The 15,167-nt window shown below is 38.9% G+C and overlaps 1 protein-coding gene and 1 long non-coding RNA gene across 15 annotated transcripts in view; one reads left to right on the top strand and one right to left on the bottom strand.

Annotated features, from left to right (window-relative positions):
- The window catches only part of FAM13A (family with sequence similarity 13 member A), a 314,872-nt gene that overhangs the window by 127,386 nt on the left and 172,319 nt on the right, over positions 1 to 15,167 (bottom strand). The window lies entirely within an intron of this gene.
- LOC139082524 (uncharacterized) overlaps positions 5,106 to 15,167 on the top strand; it is a 31,524-nt gene continuing 21,462 nt past the window's right edge. The window contains exons 1-2 of the long non-coding RNA XR_011538614.1: positions 5,106 to 5,204; positions 5,856 to 5,947. This is a non-coding gene — a long non-coding RNA (uncharacterized lncRNA). The remainder of the gene's footprint in view (positions 5,205 to 5,855; positions 5,948 to 15,167) is intronic.

Here is a 15,167-nt window from a genome sequence, read left to right as displayed (position 1 = left end):
GAAAAACAGAAATTTAACAATTTAAAAAAAGCCCATCTTGAAAGATAAGAGGCCAGACCAATTACAGATTCAGTGTGGCCCAAGCAAGTAAAAAACCCCTTAGCACTTGGTTTTCTTCAACTCTTCCCTTCTCAACCCTTCTCTCCTCTGCAAAAGGGAAGCGCCATCACAGCTGAAACTTTTGTCTGTTTTGTTCATTGCTGTAGCTCTGCCTCCTACAACACACCTAGCAAACAGCAGGCGACCATTAAATATTTGCGTAATGAATGAATAAACAAATGAATGACAGAACTACTAAATAATATCTTTTACCTTTCTCCCAGAAATACTGAAATGTTAATAGATTATCAGCTGATATCATAAAGCACCTTAACTCCATTGTGTAAGCATCATTCTTATTTTACAAGTTCTGTTTATATCCAGTTTCAAAATGGGTCAGTTTAAAAAACAGCTATGGAACAGAAATGGGAAGAATCTGAACTCACAGAGCATGGGAATTACTAACATAAGACCAGGGCAGGAAACTACATTTACCAGGACTATTGGCCCCATGGTAGAGCCATCCATCCTGAGACTGGGGCTCAAGAAGCCTCACCTTTTAGAAGCTGCTCACAGATGAATCTGTACATGGCAGTAAGGTGAGGGCTCTTATTAATATTAACACAGTTCCATCTGCTATTTTACAAAGTTACTCATTCGAGTCCATGATTTCAAGTCTTTTATCAGAAAAAATTCGGGCAAAAAGTAACCATGTAAATGGAGAAGTTCAGGAATTTAGATATAAGATTTTCACAAATTTTCATTCTGTTAGTAATATAAAAATTTGCTTTAAAATTTTTCATCATTTATCTTTAATGATCAATGGGAATGTTTGTCATCCAATCCCAAGTGCAATGCCTCTGGCCTCAAGTTGTTGCTAACTTAGACAGGACTACCCAGGGTGATGGGGCCTTTAAACAAGATGTCCTCTGGAAGCTGGTTCCAAAGGGATGCTCGTAACACTAATGGAATGCCACGAAGCAGTGGCTCTTACCTAGAGGTACACATCAGAATACCCTTCGGAGATTTTACAAAGCACACCTGCCTCAATTCACCCCGCCACCTCACTTCCCAGTCTCAGGGAATATATCTGAGATGGATCATGGACAGGTGTATGTTTTAAAAACCCTTAGAATAATGTGTGCTGCTGATTCAAAGTTTTAAAATTTGTCCAGAAGTAATTTCTCTTTGAGGTTCTTGAAAACAAGTCTTAAGGTAAACAAAATATACTATAGCTGGTCCTACAAGTTTCATGTTTATGTAAGAAAAATCAGGTGGAAAATTAAGAAATTAGATGATTATTTTAGAACCACTCAGTTGTAGAGTTGATGAGAGGTATGATTCCAATTGCCCTATTTCAGAATTGAAGTCCAGAGGCCAAAGAACTGAAATGATCTGTCCAAGGCTGTACAGATAGTGGAAAAACTGGCAATTAAAACCCTTTTCTCAAGCCAGCCCTGATGGCCTAGTGGTTAAAGTTCAGCACGTTCTGCTTCGGTGGCCCAGGTTCAGTTCCCGGGCGTGGGACAACATCACATGTCTGTCAGTAGCCGTGCTGTGGTGGTGGCTCACAGAGAAGAACCAGAAGGACTTACAACTAGAACACACAACTATGCACTGGCGCTTGGTGAAGAAAAAAAAAAAAAAGAAGATTGGCAACAGGTGTTAGGCTCAGGGCGAATCTTCCTCAACAACAACAACAAAAACCCTTTCTCCTGTCCAAAGTGAAGTAACCAACTGTAAAATCTAGGGCAAACTAAACTTTGAGTTAGTTCAGGGAGGCAACATGCCTTCTGTGGCCCATAAGGAAAGCAGATGGCAACATCTAGGGCCAGGAGAACCACACTGCAGTTGTGTGGAGTTGTAAGCTGAAGGATCCTGGGTCTTTAGCGACCTCACAGAGCCTCATTACCAACCCTGGCCTGACATACAGGTTTTGTTTATTTGAGAGAAATATGTTTCCTTTTTTATTAAAAGATTTTATTTTTCCTTTTTCTCCCCAAAGTCCCCCGGTACATAGTTGTATTTTTTTTTTCAGTTGTGGGTCCTTCTAGTTGTGGCATGTGGGATGCCACCTCAGAATGGCTTGATGAGCAGTGCCATGTCTGTGCCCAGGATCTGAACAAGTGAAACCCTGGGCTGCCAAAGCGGAGCGTGCAAACCCAACCACTTAGCCATGGGGCTGGCCCCTGAGAAATACTTTTCTATCTTGTTTAAGTTAGTCTTGTTTGGGCTTTATTATATGCAAGCAAATCTACTTCAAACTGATGCAAGATTTTGTTCAAACATGACCTTATCAGTGAAGCCTTCTTTGACATTATATATAATAAATAGCAAAATTCTCCCTTATGCACAACTCTCCATTTGCTTGGCCCTACTTTAGTTATCTCCATTGCACCTAATATCATCTGACACACTGCATGTTACCTATGTTTATTTATTTGTTGTCTTTTCCCCCTAACCAGCTATAACTTCTGTGAGGGCAGGAACTTTGGTTTGTGTTGCAAACATGGTGGGATGGAAGGAGGGCCAAGAAAGGGCACGCCCCATCCTTAAAGGGAAACCCAACTTCTTACTTTTATTGGTCAAAATTTAGTCATGCAGTGACACACAGCTGCCAGGGAAGTTAGGGAAAGTGGTCTTATAGCTGTGCATCAGTATACCCAGCCAAGGAAGAGAGGAAGACTATATCTTGGGAGGCCACTACCAGTCTTCACTATAAACCTAAAAGAAATAAGATGAGTGTCTTAGGAGGATGTGTGGAGAGGAGCATTGCAGATAGAGAGAAGAGCAGTGCAAAGGTCCTGAGGAGGAAGCATGATTCACAAATCTGAGGAACAGCAAGGAGATCACTGTGGCTGGAGCCAAATGAAATAAAAGAACAGTGGCAGGAGATGAGGTCCTTGAAGTAGCAGAGGGCCCAGATCATGCAGATCTGTAGGCATTTTAAAGACTTTGGCTTTCATCTTGATAAAAACAGAAAACTTCTGGAAGATGCTGAGCAGAGAAGTTAACATGTCTGACTTTGATTTTCAAAGGATCCTTACTGCTACATTGAGAAAAGACTGTAGAAGGGTCAGAGTGATACAAGGAGACCAAGGAGGAAGCAACTGAGATGCTTGTGGCTTGGATCAGGGAGATGGTGAGAAGAGACGAGATTCTGGATATATTTTGAAGGTGGAGTCAACAGGATTTGCTGATGCATGTGACAGGAAGTGTGGGGCAGGTAGCAGTCAAGAATGACTCCAAAGTTTTTGGTCTGAGCACTGAAAGGATGGAATTGCTATCATGGAGATGGAAAGATAGCAGGAGGTACAGATTTTGAAGGGTAAATCAGGAGCTTATAGCTTTGGACATTTGCTTGAGATGCACATAAGATAGACAAGTGCAGATGCCATGAAGGCAATTGGAAGCTGGCGTTGAGAGGCTTGAACTGAAAATACAAATTTAGGAGTCTTCTATATGTATACTGTGATTAAAAACCTAGTAATTAAAAGAGATCACCCAGGAAGTAAATCTAGACAGAGAAGGGAAGAGGACTAAGAACTGATCACCAGAGCACTCCAAGGTTAGAGAGAGGACTTAGAGAGAGGACTCAGAGAGACTGAGGGTAGAGGGGAACCCAAGACAGTGTCCTGAAAGGCAAGGGGAAAGGTTTTCAACGAGGAAGGAGTAAGTACAATTACTATATAACCCAGCAATTCCAAAACACGTGTCCACATAGACTTGCGCATGAATGTTCACAGCAGCATGATTCATTATAGCCAAAAAGTGGAAACAACTCAAATGTCCATCAACTGATGTATGGATAAACAAAATCTATATCCATACAATGGAATATTATTCAGCTACAAAAAGAAATGAAGTACTATCATAACATAGATGAATCTTGAAAATATTATTTTAAGAAGGCAAACATAAAAGGACACATATTATATTATTCGATTTATATGATATGTGCAGGACACACAAATCTACAGGGACAGAAAGTAAATCAGTGGCTGCCAGGGACTGAGTGATGGAGAGTGACTGCAAATGGGTATGGGGTTTCTGTTGGGGGTGATGTTTTGGCATTAGATAGTGATGATGGTTGCGCAACTTTGTGAATATACTAAAAATCACTGAATTGTAACTTTAAAAGAGTGAATCTTATGGAATATAAATTATATCTCAATAAAGCTGTTGTTAAAAAAAAAAAAAAGGGGCGGGCTAGCGCCATGGCTGAGCGGTTAAGTTCGCGTGCTCTGCTTCAGCAGTCCAGGGTTTCGCCAGTTCAAATCGGTACCGCTCATCAAGCCATGCTCAGGTGGTGTCCCACATGCTACAACTAGAAGGACTCACAACTAAAAAAAATACACACCTATGTACTGGTGGACTTTGGGGAGAAAAAGGAAAAATAAAATCTTTTAAAAAAAAAAAGGGAGAGGGGCTGGCCCTGTGGCCGAGTGGTTAAGTTTGCGCGCTCTGCTGCAGGCGGCCCAGTGTTTCGTTGGTTCGAATCCTGGGTGCGGACATGGCACTGCTCATCAGACCACGCTGAGGCAGCATCTCACATGCCACAACTAGAAGGACCCACAACGAAGAATATACAACTATGTACCGGGGCGCTTTGGCGAGAAAAAGGAAAAAATAAAAAATCTTTAAAAAAAAAAAAAAAAAGGGAGAGAGTGATCAAATGAGTCAAATGCTGCCGACAGGGTGAATAAGATACACTGAAGTTGGCAATGCGGCATCACTTGACAAGAGCTGTTTCATTCTGTAGTGGGATTCATTAGAGTGGGTTCCAGAGAGAACAGACAAAAGAAAGTAAAAACAGAAAGCTTATATAATTCTTTTGAGAAGTTGTGTTCTAAGTAATAGGAGAAAAAATGGATGATTGCTAAAGAGGGCTGTGGAGTCAAAGGAGAGGTTGGTGGTGGTGGTTTTTTTTTTTTTACAAGATGGGAAATATTACAGCACATTTCTCTAAAAATGGGAATGATTCAGTAGACAGACAAGAAAACGATGATCCAGGAGAGGGAGGAGGAAGGAGAGAATTCAGGGGGCAGAGTTCTTGATTGGGTCACAGGGGGTACGGGTCACAGGGGAGGGCTGATCTTGAACAGGAGCAAGTACAACACATCTCCAGTGACTAGAAGGAAGGAGACAACACAGCATGGGGGCAGGTAGTGGATGGATGTGAGGGTGGGAACAGATGTACATTCTCTCTTGATGTTCTCAGTGAAATAGAAAGTAAGGTCATCATCGGAGAGTCACGGGTGAAAAGGGAGATGTTGAAGGTTAAGGACCAAGGGGAAGGTATGAAACAATTGTTTAAAATAGAGGAAGAGTAAAAGGATTAGGGAGAGCAGAAGGACTACCAACAACATAAGGGCCCATTTGAGGTGGGTAGTCAAGTATTTAAGGTAAGACATCAAGCCAAAAGTTAGAAGGTAGGAAGGAAATAACAAAGACCAGGGTGGAAATAAATGAAACAGAGACTAAAAAGATAATAGAAAAGGTCAATGAAACTAAGAACTAGTTTTTCGGAAGGATAAACAAAATAGACAAACCTTTAGCTAGACTCACAAAGCAAAAAAGACGACTCAAATGAATAAAATTAGAAATGAAAGAGAAAACAATACAACTGATACCACAAAAATACAAAGGATCAGAAGAGACTCCTATGAACAATTATATGCTGACAAATTTGAAACCTAAAATAGATAAATTCCTAGAAACACACAACCTACCAAGACTGAATCATGAAGAAATAAAAAAAATCTAACAGAGCATCACAGCAGAGTGAATTTTTCCCTTTGTCTCTCCTGTCCAAGTTACAACCAGTAGGACATCTACTGACCAAGAAAGGACTCTATGCACAGCACACCAGAATGCCCAAGAGATGCATACATCTATACATCTGAAGGTAGGTGGACTGGACTTCCTGGAGGCAGTGGAACTAGGGAAGCAGTGGTGGCAGCTCCTGAGTGCAGAGGTTCCAGGATCTGTGGCTATGCCTGAAAACAGAGGCCTCAGGAACTGAGGTGACACCCAAGAAAGTCCAGGCAGTGCACACTCCCTGATGCACCAGGAATCATTGTGGGCCTGTGACCAGAGGTTCTGGGAACTGTCAGATACCTGTGACCCAGCCCCTTCTTCAACATTCAGCCCTTCCAGAAGTGGGGCTGGCTCAGCACTTCCCACTCCCCCAGCAGTGGCAGGTAGTGCCCAAAACCCAGCCCCTTCCATTTCCCCTGGCAGCGATGACTCTGACATGGGCCCTTCCAGCAGTGGGGGCTGCATCCAGAACAGGGATACTCCTGGCAGTGGCAGTGGTGCCCATGACCTGAAGTTTCAAAAAGCACACCAGTGCCAGAGACCAGAGGCTGCAGGAGCAGCAGCAGTGCTCAAAGCTCAGGGCCTACCCTTCCCCAAACAATGGCAGATGGTCCCCAAGACCTGAGGCTTCAGGAAATGCAGTGGGACTCATGGCTTAGCCCTTATCCTTCCCCAAACAGTGGCAGGTAGTGCCTGGGACCTGAGCCTTCAGGAAATGCATTGGGACTCATGGGTTAGCCCTTACCCCTCCCCCAGCAGTGGCAGGTTGTGCCTAGGACCTGAGGCTACAGGAGCCACAGCATTACCCTGGACCCAGGCCCCAGTGGCAGCACCTCTGACACTGGCCCCTACCAGCAGTGGGGGCTGCATACAAGACCCTGGGCTCCTGGCAGTGGCAGCAACACCTATGAACACAGTGCCTCTGCCAGCACCCCCAGGTAATCTGAAAGCAGTAGCAAAAGTGGTACACATGGCAGCAGCACCCCAGCCCATGGAGAACTTGCCAAAGGCAGTAGGGCAACATCAAACTTAGGCAACTTCAGAAGCAGCAGGGGTGTCTGCAGCCCAGTGACTTCAGTGGCGACACACATTACTGCAGTGACATCATAAGGAACAAAGCAACAGCAACCTTGGAGGCACAAGCAGCACAAGGAGGGCACTGATGCCACCTCTGGCAGAGGCAGCTGAGGACGTAAAGCATAGACTCTTGAATACAACCAGAAGTAGCTCAGAATCAAAGTAACCAAAGCCTTACCCAAATAAGAAAGGTGTTTACTACCACAAAAGTGCTGGCAGAGGAATAACTCATCAAGCACCAAGAGGAAATATAGTAACATGGTAGCACAGAACGAAAATGACAATTCTCCAGAAACCAAACATGAAGTCATGGAAGATTGCAATCTAACTGACAGGGAATTCAAAATAGCTATCATAAAGAAACTCAAAAAGTTATAAGAAAACTCAGAAAGACAGTTCAATGAGTTCAGGAATAAAATTAATGGACTTCACCAAAGAGATTGGAAATCTTAAAAAAAAAAAAAAAAAAAACCAAAACAACCAAACAGAAATTCTAGAGATGAAGAACACAATTAATGACATGAAAATAAAGTAAAAAGCATTAGAAATAGAGCAGACCAAATGGAAGAGAGAATTAGTGAGCTAAGCTTAAAGATAGAAATCTAGAAATGATTCAGGTGGAAGAAGAGAGAGAACTAAGATTTCTTTTTTTTTTCTTTTTTGAAAGGAAAGATTCGCCCTGAGCTAACATGTGCCACTAATCATCTTCTTTTTTCTTTCCCCCCTAAAGCCCCAGTGCATGGTTGTATATCCTAGTTGTAAGTGCTTCTAGATCTCCTATGTGAGCTGCCACAACAGCATGGCAGCTGACAGATGGGTGGTATGGTTCTGTGACTGGGTAATGAACCAGGGCTGCTGAAGCAGTGAGAACACTGAACTTTAACCACTAGGCAACCAGGGCTGGCTTGAGAGAACTAAGATTTTTTAAAAATGAAGAAATTCTATGAGAAATATCCAGCTCAATTAGGAAAAGCAATATAAGGATAATGCATACCCCAGAAGGAGAAGAGAAGGAGAAAGGAGAAGAGAGGGAGAAAGGAGCAGAGAGCTTATTTAAAGCAATAATGCTGAGAACTTCCCAAACCTGGGGAAGGCACTGGACATAAAATTACATGAAGCCAACAGAACTTTTAATTATCTCAACACAAAAAGACCTTCTCCAAGGCACATTATATTAAAATTGTCAAAAGTCAATGACAAAGAAAGAATAGTAAATGCAGCCAGAGAGAAGACAATAACTTACAAAGGAACTTACATTAGGCTATCAACAGATTTCTCAGCAGAAACTCTACAGGCTAGGAGAGACTGGAATGATACATTCAAAATATTGAAATACAAAAACTATCAGCCAAGAACACTCTATCCAGCAAACTTCTCCTTCAGATATGAATGAGAAATAAAGGCTTTTGCAGACAAACAAAAGCTGAGGGAGTTCATCACCATCAGACTTGCCTTACAAGAAATGTTTAAAGGAGCCCTCCTACCTGAAACAAAAAGTAAATGTACATAAAGCTTTGAGGAAGGTGATAAATAGACAGAATCAGAAAATTGCAACACTGTGTCAAAATCTGTTAGTAAACAATTATAACATAAAGGCTAAAGGGAAAGAAAGCACCAAACCACTTCAATTTGGTCACAAACTCAATACACAAAAAAGGATAATTTGTGACAACAAAAACATGGAAGGGGAAGAGGTAGAGGATGGAACCTGCATAGGCTAATGGAAATAAGATGTTAACAGCAGAAAAGGACTGTCTCATCTATGAGATCTTTTATACAAACCTCATGGTAACCACAAAACAGGAAATCAGAGCAAAGTTGCAAATCATTAAAAAAGAGGAAACTAAGAAACATAACACCGAAAACCACCAAACTGAAATGGTAGACAGAAACACAAGGAAAAGGAAACAATGGAAATATAGGACAACTAGAAAAAAAAAGATAAAATGGCAGTATTAAGCTCTCATATGTCAATAATCACTCTAAATGTTAATGGATTGAATTCACCAATCAAACAACACAGAGCGGCTGGATAGATTAAAAAACAATACCCCAAAATATGCAAGCTCCAGGAGATCTATCTCAGCTCTAAAGACAAACATAGGCTCATAGTGAAGGGATGGAAGATGATAGTCCAAGCAAATGGCTACCAAAAAAGAAAGCTGATGTAGCCACACTTAGACAAAATAGACTTCAAGTCAAAAAAGATAACAAGATATAAAGATGGACATTATATAAAGATAAAAAGGATATTCCACCAAGAAGACATAACATTTATTAATATATATGCACCTAATAGGAGCACCAATGTATATAAAGCAACTATTAACAGACCTAAAGGGAGAAATTGACAGCAACACAGTAATAGTAGGGGATTTTAGTATCCACTTACATCAAGGGATAGATCTTCCAAATAGAAAGTCAACAAGGAAACATTGACCTTAAATGAAACTCTGGACCAGATGGACTTAATAGGTGTATATGGTACATTCCATCCAAAAGCAACAGGATACGCATTCCTCTCAAGTGCACAAGCAACATTCTCAGAGCTATTTTGGGAAACAATACAAACCTCAATAAATTTAAGAAGACAGAAATCATATCAAGCATCTTTTCTGACCCAAAAGTATGAAACTAGAAATCAACTACAAGAAGAAAGCTGGAAAAGTCACGAATGTGTGGAGACTAAACAACATGCTACTGAACAATATTGGATCAATGAATAAATCAAAGGAGAAATAAATAAATACCTGCAGACAAATGAAAATGAAAACATAACATACCAAAATTTATGTGGTGCAGTAAAAGCAGTACTAAGAGGAAAGTATATAGTAATACAGAAAAATCCTCAAGAAACAAGAAAAGTCTCAAATAGTCTAACACTACACCTAAAAGAACCAGAAAATAAGAACAAACAAAGCTCAAAATCAGTAGAAGGAAGGAAATAATAAAACTCAGAGCAGAAATAAATGAAATAGAGACTAAGAAGACAATAGAAAAATGATCAATGAGTTGGGTCTTTGAAAAGATAAAATTGACAAACCTGTAGCTGGACTCATTAAAAAAAGAGAGAGAGAAGTCTCAAATAAAATGAGAAATGAAAGAGGAGAAACTACAACGAATACTACAGAAACACAAAGGATTATGAGAGAATACTATGAAAAACTATATGCCAACAAATTGGATAATTTAGAAGAAACAGATAAATTCTTAGAATCATACAACCTCCCAAAACTGAATCAAGAAGAAACAGAGAAACTGAATAGACCAATCACAAGTAAAGAGATTAAAACAGTAATCAAAAACCTCCCAGGGCCAGCCTGGTGGCATAGTGGTTAAGTTCTCACACTCTGCTTCGGGCAGTCTGGGCTTCACAGGTTCAGATCCTGGACATGGAGCTAGCAACACTGATCATGCCATGTTGTGGCAGCATCCCACATGAAATAAAGGAAGATTGGCACAGATGTTAGCTCAGCGACAATCTTCCTCAAGCAAAAAGAGGAAGATTGGCAGCAGATGTTAGCTCAGAGCCAATCTTCCTCACAAAAAACCCAAAAACCTCCCAAAGAACAAAAGTCCAGGACCAGATGGCTTCTCTGGTAAATTCTACCAAACATTCAAAGGAGATTTAATACCCATCTTTCTCAAACTCTTCCAAAAAATTGAAGAGGATCAGACACTTCGTAACTCATTTTACGAGGCCAACATTACCCTGATACCAAAGCCAGACAAGGACAACACAATAAGGGAAAATTACAGGCCAATATCACTGATGAACACAGATGCAAAAATACTCAATAAAATATTAGCAGATTGAACACAACAATACATTAAAAGGATCACATACCATGATCAAGCAGAATTTATTCCAGGGAAGCAGGGACAGGTCAATATCCACAAACCAATGTGATACACCACATTAACAAAATGAAAAGTAGAAATCACATGATCCTCTCAATAGATGCAGAGAAAGCATTTAATAAGATTCAACATCCATTATAATAAAAACTCTCAATAAAATGGGTAGAGAAGGAACATACCTCAAATAATAAAGGCCGTATATATGACAAACCCACAGCCAACCATACTGAATGGTGAAAAACTGAAAGCGATTCCTCCTGAGAACAGGAATGAGACCAGGATGCTCACTCTCATCACTCTTATTTAACATAGTATTGGAAGTCCTAACCAGAGCAATTAGGCAAGAAAAAGAAATAAAAGAGATCCAAATTGAAAAGTAAAACTGTCACTATTTGCAGATGACGTGATTCTATAGGTAGAAAATCCTAATGAATACACCAAAAAAATATTAGAAATAATCAATGAATACAGTAAAGTTGCAGGGTACAAATGCAACATAGAAAAATCAGTTGCATTTCTATATACTAACAATGAACTAGCAGAAAGAGAAATCAAGAATATAATCCAATTTAGAATTACAACAAAAAGAATGAAATACCTAGGAATAAACTTAACCAAGGAGATAAAAGACCTAAACACTGGAATCTATAAGACGTTATTGAAAGAAATTGAAGAAGACGTAATGAAATGGAGAGATATTCTGTATACATGCATTGGAAGAATAACATAGTCAAAATGTCCATATTACCTAAGGCAATCTACAGATTTGATGCAATCCCAATCAGAATCCCAATGACATTCTTCATGGAAACTAGAAAAAAGAATACTAAAATTCATATGGAACAACAAAAGACCCTGAATAACCAATGCAATCTTGAGAAAAAAAAGAACAAAGCTGGAGGTATCACACTCCTTGATTTCAAATTATACCACAAAGCTATAGTAATCAAAACAGCATGGTACTAGCAGAAAAACAGACACACAGATCAATGGAACAAAATTGAGAGCCCAGAAATAAACCCACACATCTATAGACAGCTAATCTTTGACAAAGGAGCCAAGAACATACAATGGAGAAAGGAAAGTCTCTTCAATATACAGTGTTGGGAAAACTGGATAGCCACATGCAAAAGAAAGAAAGTAGACTGTTATCTTACACCATACACAAAAGTGAACTTAAAATGGATAAAAGATTTGAATGTAAGACCTGAAACCATAAAACTCTCAGAAGAAAAGATTGGCAGTATGCTTTTTGATGTTGGTCTTGCCATTATATTTTTGAATATCATTTCTCTGCAGGCAAGGGAAACAAAAGAAAAAATAAACAAATGGGACTACATCAAACTAAAAAGCTTCTGCATGGCAAAGGAAACTATCAACAAAATGAAAAGATAACCCATCAACTGGGAGAAAATATTTACAAGTCATATATCTGATAAGAGGTTAATATTCAAAATATTTAAAGAACTCATAAAACTCAACAAGCAAAAAACAAACAACCCAATCAAAAAGTGGACAGAGGATATGAACAGGCATTTTTCCAAAGAAGACTACAGATGGCCAATAGGCACATGAAAAGATGTTCAACATCATTAATTAACAGGGAAATGCAAATCAAAACTACAATGAGATATCACCTCACACCTGTCAGAATGACTACTTTTTAAAAGAAAAAAACAAGTGTTGGAGAGGATGTAGAGAAAAGGGAACCCTCATGCACTGCTGGTATAAATGCAAACTGGTGCAGCCACTATGGAAAAGAGCACAGAGATCTCTCAGAAAATTAAGAATAGAAATACCATACGATCCAGCTATTCCACTTCTGGGTATTTATCCAAGGAACACAAAAACACTAATTCAAAAAGATACATGCACCCCTATGTTCACTGCAGCATTATTAATAATAGCAAGACTTGGAAGCAACCTAAGTGCCCATCAATAGATGAATGGATAAAGAAGTTGTGGCATATATATACAACGGAATACTACTCAGCCATAAAAAAGGCTGAAATCGTGCCATGTGCAGCATCATGGGTGGACCTTGAGGGTATTATGCTAAGCAAAATAAGTCAGACGGAGAAAGATAATTACCATATGACTTTACCCATATGTGGCAGATAAACAAACAAACAGAGAACAGATTGGTGTTACTAGAGGGAAAGGGAGTTTGGGGAGGGTGAAAGGGGTAAAGGAGCACATGTGTATGGTGATGGATGGCAACTAGACTTTTGGTGGTGCACACGATGCAGTCTATACAGAAGTCGAAACATGATGTTCACCTGAAACTTATATAATGTTATAAACCAATGTGACCTCAGTAATGAATAAATAAATAAAATCTGAACAGATCAATTACTAATAAAGAGATTGAATCAGTAATCAAAATTCTCCCAACAAACAAAAGTCCAGGACCAGATGGTTTCACAGGTGAACGCTACCAAACATTTAAAGAAGAATTAACATCAATCCTTCTCAAACTCTTCAAAAAAACAGAAGCAGAGGGAATACTTCCAAACTCATTTTATGAGGCCAGAAAACACTGATACCAAAACCAGACAAGGAAAAAAAATTACAGGCCAATATCCCTGATGAACATACATGCAAAAATTCTCAACAAAATATTAACAGGTCAAAGTCAACAATACATTAAAAGGATTACACACCACGATGAAGGGGAATTTGTTCCAGGGATGCAGAGATGGTAAAACATCAGCAAATCAATCAATTGTGATACACCATATTAACAAAATGAAGGATAAAAATCATATAATAATCTCAATAGATGAAGAAAAAGCATTCAACAAAGTTCAACATACATTTATGACAAAAACTCTCAACAAAATGTGTATAGAGGGAACATACCTCAACATAATAAAGGCCATATATGACAAGCCCAGAGCTAACACCATACTCAGTGGTGAAAAGCTGAAAGCTTTTCCTCTAAGGTCAGGAACAAGACAAGGATGCTTACTCTCACCACTTTTATTCAATGTAGTGCTTAAAGTCATACCCAGAGCAAGAAAAAGGCAAGAAAAAGAAATAAAAATCATCCAAATCAGGAAGAAAGAAGTAAAACTATCTCTGTTTGCAGATGACATGATCTTATATATAGAAAACCCTAAAGACTCAACCAAAAAACTGTCAGAAGTAAATTCAGTAAAGCTGCAGGATACAAAATCAGTTGCATTTCTATGTACTAATAATGAACTATGAGAAAGAGAAATTAAGAAAACAATTCCATTTACTTTGCATCAAAAAGAATAAAATACCTAGGAACAGATTTAACCAAGGGTGTGAAAGACCTGTATAGTGAAAACTGAAAGATACTGATCAAAAGAAATTGAAGAACATAAATAGAAAGATATTCACAGTCATGCATCAAAAGAATTAATATTGTTAAAACGTCCATACTACCCAAAGCAACCTACAGATTCAATGCAATCTCTAGCAAAATTCCAATGGCATATTTCACAGAAATAGAAAAAAAAAGTCCTAAAATTCATATGGAACCACAAAAATTCCCAAGTAGACAAAGCAATCTTCAGAAACAAGAACAAAGTTGAAGGCATCACACTTTCTGCTCTCAAAATGTATTACAAATCTATAGTAAACAAAAACAATATGGTATTGACACAAAAACAATATGGTATTGACATAAAAACAGGGACACAGACCAATGGAACAGAATAGAGAGCCCAGAAATAAACCTATGCATATATGGTCAATTAATTTACAACAAAGGAGCCAAGAATATACAAGGAGGAAAGGATAGTCTCTTCAATAGATGGTGTTGCGAAAACTGGACAGCCAGCCACATGCAAAAGAATGAAACTAGACCCCTATCTTATACTATACAAAAGAATCAACTCAAAATGTATTGAAAACTTGAATGTAAGACCTGAAACCATAAAACACCTAGAAGAAAACATAGGTAGTAAACTCCTTGACATCAGTCTTGGCAATGATGTTTTGGGTTTGAGATCAAAAGCAAAGGCAAAAAAAGCAAAAATAAACAAGTGAGACTACATCAAACTAAAAAGCTTCACAGCAAAAGAAACCATCGACAAATGGAAAAGGCAAGCTACTCAATGAGAGAAAATATCTGATAAAAGCTTCTGCACAGCAAAGGAAACCAACAAAATAAAACGGCAACCTACAGGATAAGAGAAAGTATCTGCAGATCATGTATCTGATAAGGGGCTACTATCTAAAATATATAAAGAACTCATACAACTCAAAAGAAAAAAATCAAATTAAAAACCGGGCAAAGGATCTGAATAGACGTTTTTCCAAAAAGACATACAGATGGCCAACAGACGCATAAAAAGATGTTCAACGTAACTAATCATCATGGAACTACAAATCAAAAT

This window comes from Equus przewalskii, chromosome 3 (assembly GCF_037783145.1).
Source record: "Equus przewalskii isolate Varuska chromosome 3, EquPr2, whole genome shotgun sequence".
NCBI lineage: Eukaryota > Metazoa > Chordata > Mammalia > Perissodactyla > Equidae > Equus > Equus przewalskii.
Note: the sequence above shows the minus strand (reverse complement) of the source record. Positions and strands in the feature narration are given on the sequence as shown.